The following is a 6692-nucleotide window of genomic DNA, read 5'->3' as shown; positions in this document are numbered from 1 at the left end:
CCACGAGGAAAGCCTTCACTGGAAACTCTGTGAGATCTCTTGCTCACATATGGGGCTGATAAGTCCCAGCTGCTTCTGGATAAGCTACCGAGTTGGAAAAAATATCGTTCTGAAGTTCTCCAGCTAAGAGTAACATCTTCAATTGAATCAGGAAGAAACACAAAAGACTACATAAGAAATTGATTTCAAAGGTGGAAGTGGGCTGGGCACCAGAAGCTCACGCCTGTAATCCTAAACTACTCAGGAGGCTCAGATCTCAGGATCATCATTCAAAGCCAGTCCAGGCAGGGAAGTCCACGAGACTCTTATCTGCAATTAACCAGCAAAAATCCAAAGGTGGAGGTGTGGCTCAAGCTTGGGATAAGACCTGATTTGTCCACAGTAAGCCTGGACAAGTTAACTTCTGTATTAAAGTTTGAAAGGCTGCTCCAAGAATAGTGCATATAAAGTAACTGACATCCAGTAAATATTCTATAATAAAGTAACATTTACTGCTCTTTGATTCCTGTTTAATTTCATCATGCTTCATATATTCTGGGACCACTTGTTAGCTGGATTTAAATGTCTATTTTGTTTGTTTCCTGGAAATAGGATTCCTGTAGATTCCAATGCTTTTTTTTTTTTTTAATGTCTGTTGCGGGGTTTGAATTCTGGGCCTGGGCGCTAACCCTGAGCTCAAAGCTAGCGCTCTACCACTTTGATTGACAGCACCTCTTAAAGGCTCTTCAGATCTCAGCCTCTCACCATAGCTAGGATTACCAGCTTGAGGCTCAGGTACCCAGCATAAAAATTCTTTTTTATCTAAGTAGTTGTACAGTTTCACTTCAATATGTCAGTTTGAGTACAATTCATCTTGATCAATGCCACCTCTTCGTTGTTCTTCCCCATCTCTCCCAACCCCACCCATCCCCTCAGTCACCTAGTTACATTTTCACTGCACATTGGTTATTATTATTGTATTGGTTCACTTTTCCTCTCTCCATTCATCTGTCCCCATTTCCCTCTCCTTTTGCCCCAATAAAGCATGTTTGATTCCTGGTTTTTATCTAAAACTAGTTCAGAAATACATAACTGGAATTGTCCCCTGGATATACCATACTTTAGTCAATATGTGTATATATACGTGTATCATCCTGTAGAAGTCTTCATGTTTATAATTTAGAACTCCCACATGAAGTTAGTCTCTTCTTCCACTTTGAAGTCACAGTCTCTGGCTGTGACTTCACTTTAAAATTTTATGTTTATCCATTTCACTACAAATTACATTATTATTCTTGATGGATGAGTAATATTTTCATTATATATAGGTATATAGCTATATAATAATATAATCTCACTATGTATAATTTTCTTTGTGCGGAATCTGGACTATTTGCTTAACTTGGCAAGTGTCTTCACTGTAAGAGTAGTACCACTTGATCATAGGTATAGTTATAGGTAGTTAATCATAGGTAGCTATGATTCGTTCTTTGAAGACTCCAAATTGTCTTCCAGTGTACTGCACTCCCACCAACAATGTAAGAAGTGTTTCTTTTCCCCCACATCCCCACGGGAATCTGTTGTTCCTATTCTTGATAGTCATTGTTAACTGAGGTGAGATGAAATCTGTTTTGATTTGTATTTCCTTCATGGCCAGAGATGTTAAACATTTCTTCATCTGCATATTGGCTATTTTTACTTCTTTTTTTTTGGAGGGGGGGGTCCAGTCGTGAGGCCTGAACTCTGGGCCTGGGCGCTGTCCCTCAGCTCTTCAGCTCAAGGATAGCGCACTACCACTTGAGCCACAGCGCCTCTTCCGGCTTTTTCTCTTATGTGGTGCTGGGGAATCGAACCCAGGGCCTCATACATTCAAGGCAAGCGCTACCACTGAGCCACCTTCCCAGCCTGGCTATTTTTACTTCTGAGAAGTCTCTATTTAGCTTCTTTGCCCACTTATTAGGTTATCAATTCTTTGAGAGTTGTTTCTTGAACTGTCTGTATATTCAACCCTGTAGTGAAAATTATGGAATACTGACATAGTGTGTTATTGAATACTGACATGGTAGGCTACTGAATAGGAATATATTGAATGTATGTGTGCTGTGAAATTATATGAATTAGGAGTTAGAAGTATGGAAGATAGAGATAAGGACCCACCCAGGGAGCCTGGAGAGCCATCACCAAGGCAACTAGCCCACAAGATAACCAGACCCAGCCAGAGGCAAGTCGGCTCCACCCTCATCGCTTGCCAGATGTAACCAGAAGCAAAGATGCCATAGAAGCAAGCCTGAAAATCAGACATAGCCAGAAATGAAAGGCCCAGCCTAAAACATATAAAAACCCAGGGCAGGAGAGACCCAGCCAGATGGACTGCCTGAGTGAGGTGACTTTACATCGGACCATCAGACTGACCCACGGCTAGAGCCTGCCACAGCAAACTGGCTGCTTCTCTCAATGACTGGGAGCAGCCCAGAGGACATCCTCAACATGACATGCCACATGAGCGCCCCTGAGTGTGGGACACGCTTAGTAGAATTAGGCATGAGTTAGTTATCTGTATGGGTTGTATCTGAAGCTTGAATAAATTAAGTAGAATGTATTAAGTCTAAGCATGTTGCTATACATATGCAAACAGCACAAAACCTTGTCAGATGTATAGCTGGCAAAATTCTCCCATTTTGTAGGGTCTCTTTTTAGCTTAACAGCTGTGCCCTACACTGCACAAACATTTTCGGTTGATGCAATCCTATTTGCCCATTCTCCTATATGCTGGGCCCCTGGAACTCAACTCAGAAAGTTCCTGCCTATTCCTCCTATGTGTTTCTGTAGTTGTTTCAGAGTATCAGATATTAGATTGAAGTCTTTGATCCATTTTAAATTGGTATGCGTGCAAGACAACAGAAATCCAGTCTACTGCAAATGGGTGTCCTGTTTCCCTAGCACCATTTCAAATTTTGAAATTGTTCCTCAGACCCCTGCTGCCACTCCCGCTCCCAGCTGTTATACCAGCCACCACTACCACTGCTGTTGCAGCCCACACCACAAGGCAGCCACTACAAGGGCACCGGGTCCACGGCTGCATCCTCTGCCTCCTCCGCTGGCTTGCGCCACCTTAGCCAGATGCTCCACCTCCTCTTCTACCTCTCCCTGGTGGCTGCCTCCGCCTTCTCTGGCAGGTATATCTACCACATCCTGGACCAAGTCCAGCAGGTCCAGCGCAGCCACCAGTCCTGCTCCTGGCAGCGCGAGGAGCTGAGCCAGGGCTTGCAGGGCTTGGATGAAGAAGTGCAGTCTCTGCCAGCCACATTTGGGACCTTTGAGTCCATCTTGAGAAGCTTCCCAGCATAAGCAGGACCTCATGGAGGTGGTGAAGCAAGGAGAGTGTGAGATCAACTGCATCAGTGAAGGCCTACAGAAGTGGAAGAACAAGATCTTCAAAGACCTCTCAGAAATACACATGGTGAGAGGTGCCCAAGAGTATGACTTCACGCCCCTGGAGTACATGGTGAAGGAGTGGCTGACACTCTCAAAATCCATCAACGATATGCCATCTTCACCAAAGTCCAGAAGAGAAGCCAGAGGAAATTAACGCCTGAGGAACTTGCTGCAGGGAGCCTGACATCTACACAGAGGTGCAAAAACTATCTCCTGCAGGTCCTTTCTGAGAAACCCCACCAATCCAAGTAGTCCACCTCTCACCTCCCCCAGAAGACCAGGAAGCTGGAAGAAGAGCTACTCCAGCTGAAGGTGGAGGCCCAGAGGCCCCAGGAAGATGATTTCCAAAGCTTCGATGCTGTAGATGCACTCCAGAACAATCAAGGACTGGACTCCAGGCTCCAGTGTAGAGGACAGAGTCCATTTGGTTCAAGTGGTCTCTCTGCGCTGGACCAAGAGCCTAGAATGACTCCCAAGAGCTAGAAGAGCACCTGAGACACTTGGAAGAGACCCAGCTGGCCCTCCACAGTGATGTGAATGACCAGTTGCAGGACCAGGCCCAGGCCGCCTATCTGCCTCCTCAGGAGTTACTGAACAAACTTGCTTCTCTAGACAACCTGAAGTCCTCATTGAGTCAAATGGAGACGGACTTAAAGATGCTCAGGACTATCACGGACACTTTGGTGGCTTACTTGGCAAAACTGAAACCAGTGCGAACAATCTAGCAACAGCCAAGGGTTTGCTAAATGACCTAAGAAATGATCCAGATTGGCTGTTTTAAAAGTTCAAAAGATTCACGAGAAGACCTAAATGAACCGTGTGTGTAAGACATGCCCTGATTCCAAGTCCAGTTTCTCATGACTAATTTATTAGTCATGAGTGGTGGTTTTTCCCAGAGGGAAAAAAAAAAGAAATTATGTTCAAAGAAACTGGTCTATTGTTTTGTTGAGCCTGTGAGTTTGGGGATGATGGCTACACAGGATTCATTTGGTAATAATCCCTCCCTTTCTATTTCACCAAAGTTTGAAGAGTATGGTTTTAGTTCTTCTTTAAAGGTCTTGATAGATTTCAGCTGGACTTTTGCCAGGTGATTCTTTATTGCCATTTCAATGGCTTATATCCTTTGCTCGATTTTGACACACTGAAATTATCTAGGAATATATCCCTTTTTTCAGATTTTCCAGTTTGTATATTTATAACTTTCCCTTTATAATGTCTTAATTTCACTCATATTTGTTGGATATCCTATTTTTCTTAATTTTATTGAGGTGATTTATTTTCTTTTGGTCAGATTGGCTAAAGGCTTACCAATTTTATCTTTTCAAAAAACAAACTTTATTTTGTTCCTGTGTAGTTCTTTTAGTCACTAGGACATTTCTGATCATTTATCATTTCTTCCCATCTACTAGCTTGAGATTTGTTGCTCTTCTAAAAGCATGCACTGAGATTTGGAAATGTAGGTGCTTATAGCTATAAACTTTCCTCTTAGAACTGCCTTTGCTGTGTCCCAAAGGTTGTGGGATATTTTCATTAGATTCTAGGAACTTCTGGTTTCCCTTCTTATCTTGATGACCCACTGATCTTTCAGCAATGTGCTCCATCTTCATTTGTTTATTTTCTGTGGTTTCTTTTGTTCTCAAAAGATCTGTGTCCTGTTCTGACAGGACACCGGTTTATTTCAACCTTCTTAAATTTGCTGAGACATGCTGTATAACCTAGAATAGTCCATTTTGGAATGTCCCATGGACTGTTGAAAAAAAAAAGTATATTGTGCAGCTACTAGATGAAAAATTATGTATGTATGTTATATATAATTAGTCTATAATGTCAAAGCTGTTTCTTTGTTGTGTTTTTGGTGAGATCCCAAAATTTTAATCTAATACAACCCTAAATGCAAATACTCAGCATAAGGCAAAAATATTTTACAGGCAGAATTGGCTAATTTGTGAGAAATATCTGAACCAGGTGCCACAAATTCAAACGCAGGGATTACAATGGTTATGAATTTAAGTAAAATAGTACTAAAAAAGAGATTATTTTAAGACTGGTACTTGACTCCAGATAATTGCCATGAACTTGGCAATGCAAATCCTGTGACCCAGAAATTTTGAACTTTCATAGATAATTGTTTCATTTCCCCTTTCCTAAAGAGGCTAGAAAAACCTTCACTATCACCCACACCTTCTGCATCATATGCTTAAGCACAAATGACTTGGTAAAGATCTCACATACAGGGCTGAGAATGTGGCTTAGTGATAGAGTGCTTGCCTAACATGCTTGAAGCCCTGGGTCCATTCCTCAGTATCACATAAAGAGAAAAAGCCAGAAGTGGCACTGGGGCTCAAGTGGTAGAGGGTTAACCTTGATGAAAAGAAGCTTAGGGACAATGCCCAGGCCCTGAGTTGAAGCCCCAGCACAAGGAAGGAAGGAAGGAAGGAAGGAAGGACGGAAGGAAGGACGGAAGGAAGGACGGAAGGAAGGACGGAAGGAAGGAAGGAAGGAAGGAAGGAAGGAAGGAAGGAAGGAAGGAAGGAAGGAAGGAAGGAAGGAAGGAAGGAAGGAAGGAAGGAAGGAAGGAAGGAAGGGAGAGAGGGAGGGAGGGAGAGAGGGAGGGAGGGAGGGAGGGAGGGAGGAAGGGAGGGAAAGAAGCAGGGAAGCAAGAAAGGAAGAAAGAATGAAAAAGAAAGGAGGGAGGGAGGGAAGGAGGGAGGGAAGGAAGAAAGGAAGCAAAAAAGAAAGAAAGAAAGAAAGAAAGAAAGAAAGAAAGAAAGAAAGAAAGAAAGAAAGAAAGAAAGAAAGAAAGCAAAGAAAGAAAGAAAGAAAGGAAGGAAGGAAGGAAGAAAGAAAAGAAAGGAAGGAAGGGAGGGAGGGAGGGAAAATAGAAAAGAAAAAAGAGAAGGGGAGGGAAGGAGGGAGAAGGGGGGGAGAATAAAAGTTCTCACATACAGAAAGTTGGATGCTGGTGGCTTACATCTGTAATCCTAGCTATTCAGAAGGCTGAGATCTGAAGATCAAGATTCAAAGCCAGCCATGGCAGGAAAGTCCTTAAGACCCTTCTCTCCAATTAACCACCAGAAAACAGAAAATGGAGCTGTAGCTCAGCACTAGCCTTGAGCAAAAAGCTCAGGGACAGAGTCCAGGCCCAATTCAACCCCATCACCACAAAATTTAAGTACATAAATCACATGGAGACCTTCATTCATCTCTTCCTTTAAGATATATCTAAAATTGCATGCGTTTATTAAATAGACACATATCAACAGCCCTCCTGGCCAGCC

The 6692-nt window shown here is 42.8% G+C and overlaps 1 pseudogene; it reads left to right on the top strand.

Moving 5' to 3' along the window:
* The first annotated feature begins 2433 nt into the window (after positions 1-2433).
* LOC122110974 lies at positions 2434-3666 on the top strand (annotated as a pseudogene).
* Positions 3667-6692: the final 3026 nt, after the last annotated feature.

This window comes from Dipodomys spectabilis, unplaced genomic scaffold, assembly GCF_019054845.1.
Source record: "Dipodomys spectabilis isolate Male_0828 unplaced genomic scaffold, ASM1905484v1 ptg000083l, whole genome shotgun sequence".
Taxonomy (NCBI): domain Eukaryota; kingdom Metazoa; phylum Chordata; class Mammalia; order Rodentia; family Heteromyidae; genus Dipodomys; species Dipodomys spectabilis.
Note: the sequence above shows the minus strand (reverse complement) of the source record. Positions and strands in the feature narration are given on the sequence as shown.